Source organism: Ranitomeya imitator, chromosome 6, assembly GCF_032444005.1.
Source record: "Ranitomeya imitator isolate aRanImi1 chromosome 6, aRanImi1.pri, whole genome shotgun sequence".
Lineage (NCBI taxonomy): Eukaryota > Metazoa > Chordata > Amphibia > Anura > Dendrobatidae > Ranitomeya > Ranitomeya imitator.
The window spans coordinates 336,183,594-336,198,821 of NC_091287.1; positions in this window are offsets into that span (position 1 = coordinate 336,183,594).

A 15,228-nucleotide genomic window follows, 5' to 3' on the forward strand; every position below is an offset into this window, starting at 1 on the left:
GAACTTTTGTAAAACCAATGGCAGGCAACAGTTTACTTCATGCTAAAAGTAGCCACCCCAGGCACACGGTTAAAGCCATTCCTGTGGGTGAGTTCACTAGATTGAAACGAAACTGTAACAACAATAATGATCTATTCAGAGACCTAGTTCAATCGCGAAATACATTTTTAAAACGGGGATATCCGCATTGGATGCTGGATAGAGCAACACATATAGTCAGTCAAAAAGAGCAAGAAAATCTCACCTCTTTAGAAAGGGACAGTGGGATCAATAAAAATAAAAATATAAATAAAAATAAAAATAGAAACGAAATTAAAAGGGGCAACAAACCATATGTATGTCTACAATTTAGTCCCCAATTTAATAGCATTAAAAATATCATTAATAAGGCCATACCAATTTTGTTTGAAGATCCAACTCTTGCTCTTATTTTATCCAATGGATGCAATGTAGTGGCCAGAAGAGCGCCCACTTTAGGAAATATGTTATCTCCAAATCATTTTTCATCTGAACGTCCAGTTAATACCTGGCTGCACTGTATAGGTTGCTACAAATGCAATGTAACCAACTGCACTACGTGTAAACATCTTATTATCGCCAAATCTTTTGGCATTAGAGACAACATAAATCAATATAAAATTCAAACATTTATTAATTGTAATACGCACTTTGTAGTCTATAAAATTGATTGTACAACATGTGACAAATCATATATTGATAAGAATTAATACACAAAGGAAAAACCTGTAGCGCTCCCACTAAAATGCACCTGCAGCAAACAGAAAAACGGTACCACCCCTCCGTAAACTAAATAAATAATCTAGTAAAAAAGGCACTGTTTGCGCTGGAAAAATCCACTTAGAGAGCCATTAAAAACTAACAGTAATACTAAAATAAATACAGGATAACAAGTTATACCTTATCGGTACAAAAAACCGATTTACCTGCTACCGAAAAACAAGTAAAGAGAGTAGGAAGATGAGATATAACTACCTTAGAGGGCAGTCCAAAGGGAATATAGCTATCTTCAGTGTATGGAGCTCCAGTCACCCAGAGGAAATAAGGTACAGCCGATGTCCGATGATAGCTGCGCATACACTGCTTCCCAGAGTCATGCGACGTCTTCCAATATAGTCCTTCCACTTGCGGCGTCAGGAAAAAGGATGAAGTGAGGTCTAATCCACGAGTTATCCTAGTAGTCCGGACTGCAGGCACTGCCCCGGCCGGTGGCAGAATCTGCCTGCATATACTGGACTTTGTCCACGCTGCTTGACTAAGCCGTTAGGTCAACTGAGTAGCAGGACCTAGTGTGACGTCACAGTCACGTGAGGGATCACGTGACCGGCTACAGGAAGAGCTTAGGGCCAAATCTAGTCCTACGCGTTTCGGAGATACGATCTCCTTCTTCAGGGATGGTCCTATGCGGGTATTGTGCTCTTATATAGTAAGCAGGGGACACACAGCCATATTAAGAGTTAAAAGCAAATAACTCTATTTCGCTATTTAGACCTCTTGGAATCAAAGTGTCCAGTTTGAAAATCATCTTCGTTTCTTCCCTCGACATTTGCTTAATAAAATCACCGCCTCTCCAGCATCTTTGTACTATTTTGAGACCAGTGAAGGTGGTACCCTCAATTAACCCTTCGTGACAAGTCAAAAAGTGTTTAGAAAGAGGATGACCAACACATTTCTTCTTTATGTTCCTAATGTGCTCGTTAATCCTTGTGTGAAGGGCTCTTTTCGTTCTTCCTATATACACCTTCTCACAGGGACATGTGATAGCATATATAACCCCCTTAGTGTCGCAGGTAATAAAGTTATTAATTTTCCAGTTACTCGTCCCTTTTTCAAATAGTTGCTGTTTTTTACTTTTTAACATTCTACATGGTTTACATTTTAGGCATGGATAGAAGCCCTGAGGTGTGTTTGCAGATGGATTTATAGTTGGAAGAAGATTACGTGGAACTGTAGGAGCTATCTTGTTACCTAAATTGGGAGCTTTTTTAAAAATGAACAATGGTCGTTCTGGAAGTAGTTCACCAATCACCTTATCCTCTTTTAGAATGTCCCAGTGTTTATTCACGATGTTCTTAAGCAGATAGGTATTGGCATTATATTTCGTAATTATTGGGACTTGATCTAGCCAGCCCTTCTTATTGTTTTCTTCTTTTTCCTTTATTTGCAAACGACCAAATCTTGGTAGTTTTTTTACCTGATTTACAGCTAGGGACAAGGAATCGTGAGAGTAACCTCTCTTTATGAATTTATCTGTAATGGTTTTCGATTCCTGCATGAAGTCCTGCTCCCGGGAACAATTCCTATGTGCCCTAATCATCTGGCTTTTAGGTACATTCAGCAACCAATTTGGAAGGTGGCAGCTGTCCAAAGCAATATAATTATTGCCGTCAGTTGGTTTGTGGAAAGTTTTCGTATGAATACTACCCTCCTCAATAAAAATATTCAGATCTAAAAAATTAATCGAGACGGTACTGGTGGTTCCCGTAAATTTTAAAAAATATGAATTTTTATTTAAATTACTGATAAAATCGGACAAAGAATCGGGACCACCAGACCAAATAAAAACAATATCGTCGATAAATCTTTGCCAGAGTACCAGATTCGCACCCCACGGGGAGTCCCCATAGATGGTATCAGACTCCCACTTACCTACATAGAGATTAGCATAGCTTGGTGCGAATCTGGTACCCATGGCAGTACCCCATTGCTGGGAGTAGTAGTGCGTATTATATTTAAAATAGTTATGGGATAAAATGAAACGTATACATTCTAAAATAAATTGAATTTGACTATTAGGAAGTGAACCTTGCTTATTTAAAAAGAAATCCACCGCTTCACAGCCTTTGTCATGCGGTATGACCGTATATAGCGAGGTAATATCAAGCGTGCCCATAATAAAATCATCCTTCCACTCTATATCTTCTAATTTTCTAAGAATGTGTGTACTGTCCTTTAGGTAAGAGGGAAGTTGGGGAACCAATTTTTGAAGGTGACAATCTATATATTTTGATAAATTAGCTGTTAGACATTCTACCCCAGATATTATTGGTCTTCCAGGGGGGTTTAATGGGTCTTTGTGAATTTTCGGAAGAACTATTTTAAATATAATACGCACTACTACTCCCAGCAATGGGGTACTGCCATGGGTACCAGATTCGCACCAAGCTATGCTAATCTCTATGTAGGTAAGTGGGAGTCTGATACCATCTATCGGGACTCCCCGTGGGGTGCGAATCTGGTACTCTGGCAAAGATTTATCGACGATATTGTTTTTATTTGGTCTGGTGGTCCCGATTCTTTGTCCGATTTTATCAGTAATTTAAATAAAAATTCATATTTTTTAAAATTTACGGGAACCACCAGTACCGTCTCGATTAATTTTTTAGATCTGAATATTTTTATTGAGGAGGGTAGTATTCATACGAAAACTTTCCACAAACCAACTGACGGCAATAATTATATTGCTTTGGACAGCTGCCACCTTCCAAATTGGTTGCTGAATGTACCTAAAAGCCAGATGATTAGGGCACATAGGAATTGTTCCCGGGAGCAGGACTTCATGCAGGAATCGAAAACCATTACGGATAAATTCATAAAGAGAGGTTACTCTCACGATTCCTTGTCCCTAGCTGTAAATCAGGTAAAAAAACTACCAAGATTTGGTCGTTTGCAAATAAAGGAAAAAGAAGAAAACAATAAGAAGGGCTGGCTAGATCAAGTCCCAATAATTACGAAATATAATGCCAATACCTATCTGCTTAAGAACATCGTGAATAAACACTGGGACATTCTAAAAGAGGATAAGGTGATTGGTGAACTACTTCCAGAACGACCATTGTTCATTTTTAAAAAAGCTCCCAATTTAGGTAACAAGATAGCTCCTACAGTTCCACGTAATCTTCTTCCAACTATAAATCCATCTGCAAACACACCTCAGGGCTTCTATCCATGCCTAAAATGTAAACCATGTAGAATGTTAAAAAGTAAAAAACAGCAACTATTTGAAAAAGGGACGAGTAACTGGAAAATTAATAACTTTATTACCTGCGACACTAAGGGGGTTATATATGCTATCACATGTCCCTGTGAGAAGGTGTATATAGGAAGAACGAAAAGAGCCCTTCACACAAGGATTAACGAGCACATTAGGAACATAAAGAAGAAATGTGTTGGTCATCCTCTTTCTAAACACTTTTTGACTTGTCACGAAGGGTTAATTGAGGGTACCACCTTCACTGGTCTCAAAATAGTACAAAGATGCTGGAGAGGCGGTGATTTTATTAAGCAAATGTCGAGGGAAGAAACGAAGATGATTTTCAAACTGGACACTTTGATTCCAAGAGGTCTAAATAGCGAAATAGAGTTATTTGCTTTTAACTCTTAATATGGCTGTGTGTCCCCTGCTTACTATATAAGAGCACAATACCCGCATAGGACCATCCCTGAAGAAGGAGATCGTATCTCCGAAACGCGTAGGACTAGATTTGGCCCTAAGCTCTTCCTGTAGCCGGTCACGTGATCCCTCACGTGACTGTGACGTCACACTAGGTCCTGCTACTCAGTTGACCTAACGGCTTAGTCAAGCAGCGTGGACAAAGTCCAGTATATGCAGGCAGATTCTGCCACCGGCCGGGGCAGTGCCTGCAGTCCGGACTACTAGGATAACTCGTGGATTAGACCTCACTTCATCCTTTTTCCTGACGCCGCAAGTGGAAGGACTATATTGGAAGACGTCGCATGACTCTGGGAAGCAGTGTATGCGCAGCTATCATCGGACATCGGCTGTACCTTATTTCCTCTGGGTGACTGGAGCTCCATACACTGAAGATAGCTATATTCCCTTTGGACTGCCCTCTAAGGTAGTTATATCTCATCTTCCTACTCTCTTTACTTGTTTTTCGGTAGCAGGTAAATCGGTTTTTTGTACCGATAAGGTATAACTTGTTATCCTGTATTTATTTTAGTATTACTGTTAGTTTTTAATGGCTCTCTAAGTGGATTTTTCCAGCGCAAACAGTGCCTTTTTTACTAAATCATATATTGGTTGCACTACCCGCATATTAAAAAACCGCATATCAGAACACCTTTATGATATAAAATGTACCACAAATAACAGTCGTGCCATTTCCTCCGTGGCGAAACATTTTATTGATTTCCACTCCCGAAATATTGATTCTTTGAAAGTAATGGGTATCGAGAAAATTAAAAAACCCCCGCGCGGCGGGGATATTCATAGAGCGTTACTTACCAGAGAAGCGTTCTGGATCTTCAATCTTGGTACAAGGTTTCCAAATGGTTTGAACAAACGAAATGAATTGATGTTTCATTACTAGCAATGTCCCTTATTGTTTTTACACATGTATCATTTTGTATTTATATTTATATTTTCTTTTCGTATATTTGTAAATTTTTCAATGTATTAACCATTTGTATTTATATATAGCACATTGTATAGGACCTGCGCATCACATGTTACTTTTCTAGCATTTGATTGGTGCCGGTTTCCTTTTATACCGGATATGTCATTTGGCAGATCAGCTGTGATAAAGACCGCTTGGTCGAAACGCGTCGCTCGCTCTACTATGTGCATGATGCCGTCCCAGGAGTTGTCTCCTTATTTTAATATGTTGGATTAAAGTTTGCACATTTTATTTGGAAGCTGGATCGTTTTTTCTTTTTTCTTGGATAGACAGCCCCCCACAAATATTGACTGTGAGAGGAGAGGGAAATGACATACGCAGACTGAAATCAGGATTTAGCAAAGGAGGCCATTCTAGCTAAAAAGAAAGAATAGGACAGAGTACTATGTGGTCAGTATTAAAACACTAGAAAATATCCACCACAGAAAATACAAATCTCCACATCTGACTAAAGACATGGAGGGTATATCTGCATCTCCAGAGATACAGCTTGGCTGCAAAAACTCCTTCACAGACAAAGCTGGACAAGACAAAACATGAAAATGCACTGAACTATAAGGTCCACAGCATGTGGACAGCAAAAACAAAGCCATAACTTATCTTTGTTGAAATGAACAGCAAAACAGGAGAGACCAGGTATGGATGTGAATCCTCCAAAAACAATGGACAACTAGCACTGACTAAAGGATCAAGCAAGACTAAATAGCCCAGTCCAAATTGCAATTAAGTGGACACACCTGATAAATGCTGCGATCCAAAGACAGCAGCACTACCACTCATAACCACCGGAGGGAGCCCAAGAGCAGAATTCACAACAGGGGACATACATGGGGCGAACATAAGAGGGGTTAGCTTTGCGGACATAGCTGGCTGTGAGGCCATGCTTGAGGCTGGCTGTGGTGACAGTACAAGAGGGGATAGCAGTGGGGACATGGCTAGAAGGGTTATGGGAGCATCATATTATATGGGAGACTGTTGGGAACATTTTACTGGGAGCTGAGGTGGAAATAATGCCTGGACTGTGGAGACAATATAATATATAGGATATGTGGGGGGGCATCATATTGTATAGTAGGATGTAGTGGACATAATACTTAGGGCTGTAGAGGGCATTATAATGTATAGAGAGCTATGGGTGGCATCATACTATATAGGGGCTGTGGGGGACATCATAATTTATAGGGGATTGTGGGTACATTATACTAGAGGCTGTGGAGGCATCATACTGTAAAGGGAGATTTGGTGATCATACTGTACCAAGGTCTGTGATGACCATACTGTATAGTTGAGGACATCATGCTGTATATTGGGTGGACTGTGGTGGACATTGTACTGCATGGGGGCTGTGGTGTACATAATATTGTATATGGGGAGGTTGTTGTGGATATAATATATCATATTGTTAGGGATGTTGTGGTGACCATTATACCATGTAGGGGCACAGTGTGAGGAGGGGATGCAGTTTGGAGAGGACACTGTGATGGGCAGTATGAGGACATAGCGTGAAAAGGGAGCACAGAATGGATATGGAGAGGGGGCAGCATGAAATGAGGGCGCAGTGTGAAAAGAGATGAGCATGCTGGAAAAACAGTATGGAGATCTGGAGAGTGTAAGAGAAAACAGTGGAGAGAGGACAGCCATGTTATAGGTCGTCAAATTTGGAGGTAAAAGTGGACGTAAACCCACACTGCCGAGGATCAAATGTACGATGAGAAACCAGATGCAGTAACGATGAGGTTACCTAACAGTCCCATTTTTTCCAGGACAAGTTCAATCCCCCTCTTTTCACACTTGACAACATTTATGTACAATAATGCCATATACGTATAAAATTTTTAGCCTTATACATTTGACAGAAATACATCTTTATTATTATTACAGTGATATTTTTTGTTTTATTATGTTTGCAATCTTTATATATGCCAAAATGACGGAGGATCATATGACCACAAAGGCTTGTTTGCCGCATGTCTTTTTTTTAAAATGCACTGTCCATATATTCCCGCACTTTTTGAGTTGCACCTTATCATTGTGGTTTCATCCTGATGAAGAGGTTTGGAAACCTTGAAACCTTGAAATGCGTTGACAAATAAACCACGTTCATGCTTCACCTCTGTGTGATCGCATCTTTGGAACCTTTGGGCAGCGCGTATTTTAAACCAGCGCATTCCTCATTCATTACATTGTATCTGGATGCCTTTTACAGGTGGTACTTACATGCAACATGTTCTGATTCCAGGCCAGAAGGGGGAGCTCAGAACCCGGTTTCAGGGGAGCTTCCCTAGAGATATATTCTGGATTGGAGGAGGAGTTAGTTCAGTTTTGGAGGGAGATTGTGGCAGAAAGTCAGAGAGGACAGTCTGGGAGAGGAGAGAGAATCGGAGAGAGCAGAAAAGCTGGAGCCGTTCAGCTACGTAGAGCTGCAGCTACAGATAAGAGAAGCAGACAGCATTGTATCTGTAGAATGTGCCAGGGGGGAAAAGCACAGGAGAATTAAGGAGCTGGAAGGAAGCTATGACTATGCTCCTTCCATGTTGGAGCGCAGGAACTGGGCACCGGGAGCCCGAGGCTGTGCGGAACTATGTCCCACAGCAGATCCGGAGGGCAGAAGATTTTAGGTTAATTGTCCGCACCCAAACCCGAAGGTACAGCAACATACAGAGCCCGGAGTCATCTGAGAGGCCCTGTAAAAAGGCTTGCATTGCCAACCATGCGGGTATTGTCTTAAGACAGGAGAAGAGAGAACCTTGTGTGAGGCCTAAGGCAGCAAGGGACTCGCCTTACAGCATAAGAAGGAAGGCTTACAACCTAGAAAGGGGGACCTATAATTACTTCCATGTCGACTGGAATTCGCCTACACCTGTACCGGTACCCTAGCCTGTGGACGTGAATCACCAGTAAACAGGTAAAGAGACTGCATCCTTGTGTCCTCTGATTACTTCTGGCACAGCACCATCTTTGCCAAATACACCGGGAGCCCTGGGGACCCAGCTTCATCTGTAGGAAGCCATACTATCCTTGCTGCAGTGTCATCACTCACCAGAGGACCCCTTTAAGCAGCATCGGTCACCTCTGACCGAATACCACAGGTGGCGTCATGAACATTCTTATTCCTAATGACCCCTTTAAAGAACATTCCTTTAATTTGGATGCCCAGGGCCACGTATCGGGTCGCTGCCACCATGACCATCCCTTTAATGATGACCGGAACCCGGTACCGAGTAACCCCTGGGCCCTGACGGGCGCTCCACATTTGCCTGCGTATGTGTGCGTCTACATACAGCTCTGACAAAAATTAAGAGACCACCACATCAAAACCCTGCTATGGGCAGCCCAATCTCCACACCTGAACCCCATTGAAAACCTCTGGAATGTAATCAAGAGGATGATGGATAGTCACAAGCCATCAAACAAAGAAGAACTGCTTACATTTTTGCACCAGCAGCAGTGTGAAAGACTGGTGGAAAGCATGCCAAGACGCATGAAAGCTGTGATTAAACATCATGGTTATTCCGCAAAATAATGATTTCAGAACTCCTCCTGAATTAAAACATTAGTATTGTTGTTTCTAAATGATTATAAACTGACCATTTTTCTTTGTCAGAAAAAAAATACAAAAATTATTGCTTGGAAATTCGGAGACATGTTGTCAGAAGTTTATAGACTAAAAGAGCAATTTACATTTTACTCAAAAATATACTGTATATACTCGAGTATAAGCCAAGATTTTCAGCCTAAAATGGGCTGAAAGTGCCCCTCTCGGCTTATACTCGAGTCATGTAAGGCAGGTGGGGTTGGCGGGTGAGGGGGAGCGACGCCTGTCAAATACTCACCTGCTGCCAGTGCTCCTGACGCGGTCCCCGCATGTCCCATGGTCTACAGGCACTGCAGCTTCTTCCCCTGTTCAGCGGTCACATGGTACCGCTCTTTAAAGTTATGAATATGGACTCCACTTCCATAGGGGTGGAGCTGCATATTCATTATTGTAATGAGCGGTGCCACATGACCGCTCACTACAGGAAGAAGCTGCCGCTCCCGGAGGCATGGGACATGCGGGGACCGCGTCCGGAGCGCTGGGAGCAGGTGAGTATGTCACATTCACCTTTCCACGTTCCACCGCCGCCTCGTCTTCCATGTCGTCTGCACTGACTGTTCAGGTTAGAGGGCACGATGACGTATTAGTGTGCGCGCCGCCCTCTGCCTGAACAGTCAGTGTGGAGAGACGGGACGCTGAGGAGCAGCGGAGAGCGATGAGAGGTGAGCATGTCATTTTGTTTTTTTTAGTGCAGCTGCAACAGCAGCAGCATTACATGTGGCTATATGGAGCGTCTATGGGGCCATAAAGAACTGCATGGAGCCTTATATGGGGCATCTATGGGGCCATAACTGCATGGAGCATTATATGGGGCATTATATGGGGCCATAATGAACTGCATGGAGCATCTATGGGGCCATAACTGCATGGAGCATTATATGGAGCATCTATGGGGCCATAAAGAACTGCATGGAGCATTATATGGGGCATCTATGGGGCCATAAAGAAATGCATGGAGCATTATATGGGGCATGTTTGGGGCCATAATGACCTGCATGGAGCATTATATGGAGCATTACATGGGGCCATAAAGAACTGCATGGAGTATTATATGGAGCACCTATGGGGCCATAAAGAACTGAATGGAGCATTGTATGGGGCATCTTATGGGGCCATAAAGAACTGCATGGAGCATTCTATGGGGCATATTTGTATATGGAGCATCTTATGGGGCCATAATGAACTATATGGAAGATTATATGGGGCCTATTTTGTATGGAGCATCTTATGGGGCCATAATAAACTGTATGGAGCATCTTATGGGGTCCATCATGAACTGTATGGAGCATTATATGGGGCTCCTAATTCAACATGGATATTCAAAAACACTTAACCTACTGATGTCTCAATTAATTTTACTTTTATTGGTATCTATTTATTTTTTGACATTTACCTGTAGCTGCTGCATTTCCCACCCTAGGCTTATACTCGAGTCAATAAGTTTTCCCATTTTTTTGTTGCAAAATTAGGGGGGCTGGCTTATACTCGGGTCGGCTTATACTCGAGTATATACGGTACCTATAAAGAGAAAAATCAGACTATCTGAACATTTTGCAGTGGTCTTTTAATTTTTGCCAGAGCTGTATATGACTGTGTATCTGAAATTGTATGTAATTTTGTAAGATGCATAAATGTAATAGTGCATTGTAGTGTGTAAAAACATTTATATATTTGGGGCACATTTAGTAAGTCTGAAAGGCTGTTTCACATCTGTGTTAGGTAATTCTTCACTTTATATAGAGCGATTGCTGTAACTGCTCCTTACACCGAACCTATGAGAGGAATTAAGTGATAGCAGGGAGAATAAAACTAAAATTTCAATCTGTAGCCAACGCTTTTCCTGTAAGCTGGCTAACAAGGCTTTAAACTCTGTGTAGCTAGAGATTATCCCCACATCTGCAAGTACAGAGTGTTTCTTGTATTATAACTATAACTAGCTATTGAACCCATTCTACGTCCGGGTGGCGAGCATTTATATTTGTATATGGTCTCCATCCTGGTCCCCATCCTGTCATGTGCTGCTCCATCCTGCGTCCCCATTCTGACATGTGCTGCTCCATCCTGCGTCCCCATCCTGTCATGAGCTGCTCCATCCTGTGTCCCCATCCTGTCATGTGCTGCACCCATCCTGCGTCCCCATCCTGTCATGTGCTGCACCCATCCTGCACCCCCATTCTGACATGTGCTGCTCCATCCTGCGTCCCCATCCAGTCATGTGTTGCTCCATCCTGCGTCCCCATCCTGTCATATGCTGCACCCATCCTGTGCCCCCATCCTGCCATGTGTTGCACCCATCTTGCGCCCCCATTCTGTCATGTGTTGCACCCATCCTGCGCCCCCATTCTGTCATGTGCTGCTCCCATCCTGCGCCCCCATTGTGACATGTGCTGCTCCCATCCTGCGCCCCCATTCTGATATGTGCTGCACCCATCCTGCGCCTCCATTCTGACATGTTCTGCACCCATCCTGCGCCTCCATTATGACATGTGCTGCTCCATCCTGCGTCCCCATCCTGTCATGTGCTGCTCCATCCTGCGTCCCCATCCTGTCATGCGCTGCTCCATCCTGCGTCCCCATCCTGTCATGTGCTGCTCCATCCTGCGTCCCCATCCTGTCATGTGCTGCACCCACCCTGCGCCCACATCCTGCCATGTGTTGCACCCATCTTGCGCCCCCATTCTGTCATGTGTTGCACCCATCCTGCGCCCCCATTCTGTCATGTGCTGCTCCCATCCTGCGCCCCCATTGTGACATGTGCTGCTCCCATCCTGCGCCTCCATTCTGACATGTTCTGCACCCATCCTGCGCCTCCATTCTGTCATGTGCTGCTCCCATTCTGTCATGTCTCTCCCATCCTGTTCCCCTGTTCTGTCATGTGCTGCTCCCATCCTGCGCCCCTGTTCTGTCATGTGCTGCTCCCATCCTGTGCACCTGTTCTGTCATGTGCTGCTCCCATCCTGCGCCCGTTCTGTCATGTGCTGCTTCCAATCTGCACCCCCATTCTGTCATATGCTGCTTCCATCCTGCACCCCCGTTCTGTCATGTACTGCCCTATTCTGTCATGTGCTGCTCCCATCCTGCGCCCCCGTTCTGTCATGTGCTGCTCCCATCCTGCGCCACCATTCTTTAATTTGCTTCTCCCATCCATATGCCCCATACGCTGCTCCATTATGGTTGATGGCCCCCATAAGATGCTCCATAGTATATGCCCCCGTACACTGCTCCATTATGGTTTATGGCCCCCATAAGATGCTCCATAGTGTATGCCCCCTGTACACTGCTCCATAAAGGTTTATGGCCCCCATAAGATGCTCCATAGTGTATGCCCCCGTACACTGCTCCATAAAGGTTTATGGCCCCCATAAGACGCTCCAGTGTGTATGCCCCCGTACACTGCTCCATAAAGGTTTATGGCCCCCATAAGATGCTCCAGTGTGTATGCCCCCGTACACTGCTCCATAAAGATTTATGGCCCCCATAAGACGCTCCAGTGTGTATGCCCCTGTACACTGCTCCATTATGGTTTATGCCCCCATAAGATGCTCCATAATATATGCCCCCGTATGCTGCTGTGATATATTAAAAAAAAATATATAACATACTCACCTATCGTCGCTGGGGGGCCTGAGCAGGCGGGGACACCAGCGCGCTGTGGGGGTCAGGTGCCGGTATCGCCGCTAGCTCAGGCCCCCCCAGCACTTGCTATATTCACCTGGCCCCATTCCACCGCTGCGCGCCGCCATCTTCCGGCTCCTCTGGCTGTGACTGGTCAGTCAGAGGGTGGCGCTGGCGCGCATTAAGCGCGTCATCGTGCCCTCTGAACTGTGAACGTCACAGCAGAGGACCGGGACATGGAGCCGCACGCAGCGCTGGAAAGGGGGACAGGTGAATATACTCACCCTCCTGGCGGTCCCTGACTCTCCGGTGGAGATCGCGGTGTGCGTTCAGTATTTACGCATACCGCGATCTCCTGGGAGCGTCACTCTGTGGGGGCCAGACTGCGCCGGCGCTTGCGCAGTCTATAAAGGCTTCGGACAGAATGACGCTCCCAGCGTTATATTATAGATGTGTATTACACTACTAGGGCTTGCTCACACTGCCAACTGATTCTCCTTTTATACAAATGATACTCAGCTCAGTCTCTGTCAGAGAATGGTTTGAGTGTCAATGTACTCAGCTTCTCTCACATTAGAGAATCGTAGCACAGGTGTGAAGGAGACGGAGAAAGTAATTTGTCCATCTCCGCCAATTCTGCCGTAATTGGACTTCACTCAGGTGACACCCGAGTACAGTCCGATGCTTCACATGCACCCATAGACTGGAATGGGTGCGTGCAATTTGATTCTTGTATGCATTCGCAGCATGCTATGATTGTTTTCTCATGCTGAATCAGTATGAGAAAATAATCACTGATCTGCACTGCCCCATAGTATAACATCGGGACTATTGCTATCTGATAAGACATTGGATAGCAGTAGGCCATGTTATATTATTGTGTAAGCAAACCCTTAAGATTCGGCTATTTCCAGAGAGACAGTCACATGCCATCCTCTTTATCTTCTGTTGCTCTCATTGTTTCAATTGAGAAAAGCAAAAAAGAAAAAAGATGACACTTGACGGTAAGTAGACACGCTGCATATGGAGCAGTGATGTGACGAATGCAGAGTGTGAGAACAGACAAAACCTAACAGCATCCTAAAGCAAAATCAGAATATATTTTTTGGAGTATGAAAATACTTTACAAAAGTGTGTTTAACCCTTTAACGACCGCCGATACGCCTTTTAACGGCGGCAGTTAAGGGTACTTAAACCACAGCGCCGTTAATTAATGACGCTGTGGAAAAAGTGTATAGTGCCCCCCAGAGTCGGATTTTCTCGGGGGTCTTGGTTGCCGGGGGTAGCCGAGACCCCAGAGAACATGATTCGGGTTGGTTTTTACTGACCCCCGGGTTGCGATCGCCGGTAATTAACCGTTTACCGGTGGCCGCAAAAAAACCCGCGATTTCCCATTTAATTTCTCTGTCCTCCGATGTGATTATACATCAGATGACAGAGAAATGGGGTCCCCGATCACCCCCCGATACTCTCCCATCTCCCCCGATGCTCCTTGTGGCTCCCGATGGGCGCCGCCATCATTTTCTGGGAAAAAAATGGCGGGCACATGCGCAGTGCACCCGTCGGCCTGCACCCGACAGATCTTTGGGGTCTCAGCTGCCGAGGGTAGTTGAGACCCCAAAGAACATGATCCAGGTAAGTTTTTACCGACCCTGTTTTGCGATCGCTGGTAATTAACCATTTACCGGCGACCGCAAAAAAAAGCTGTGTGTCATGCTCTGTCCTCTGATGTGATCGCACATCAGAGGATAGAGAAATAGGGGGATAGGGGACCCTGTTATACTTACCAGTGTCCCTGGGTCCTCCTGCGTCCCCTGCTGGCCGGCGGCTTCTTCCTTCGGGAAGAAAATGGCGGGCGCATGCGCAGTGCGGCCACCGTGATGTGCCAGCCGGGAGAGGAAGATTCTTCCTATCACAGTGATCAAAATAGAAAAAATAATAAATAACCCCCACTTATCACTCCCCTAGTTTGGAAAAAACAATAAAATAAAAAAAGTATGTATTTCTATTTTCCAATTAGGGTTAGGGTTAGGGCTAGTGTTAGGGTTGGTGCTAAAGTTAGGGTTAGGGTTAGGGTTGGGGCTAAAGTTAGGGTTAGGGCTAGGGTTAGGGTTATGGTTGGTGCTAAATTTAGGAATAGAGTTAGGGTTGGGGCTAAAGTTAGGGTTAGGGTTGGGGTTAAAGTTAGGGATAGGGTTGGGGCTAAAGTTAGGGCTAGGGTCAGGGTTGGGGCTAAAGTTAGCATTAGGGCTAGGCTTAGGGTTGGTGCTAAAGTTAGGGTTAGGGTTGGGGCTAAAGTTAGGGTTAGGGGTAGGGTTAGGGTTGGTGCTAATGTTAGGGTTAGAGTTGGGATTAGGGTTAGGGTTGGGATTAGGGTTTGGATTAGGGTTAGGGTTGGTATTAGGGTTAGGGTTGGCATTAGGTTTAGGGTTACATTTTGGATTAGGGTTAGGTTTGGGATTAGGGTTAAGGTTAGGGTTGGGATTAGGGTTAGGGGCGTATTGGTATTAGGGTTGGGATTAGGGTTAGGATTGATGTTAGGGTTGAGATTATGATTAGGGGTGTGTTGGGTTTAGGGTT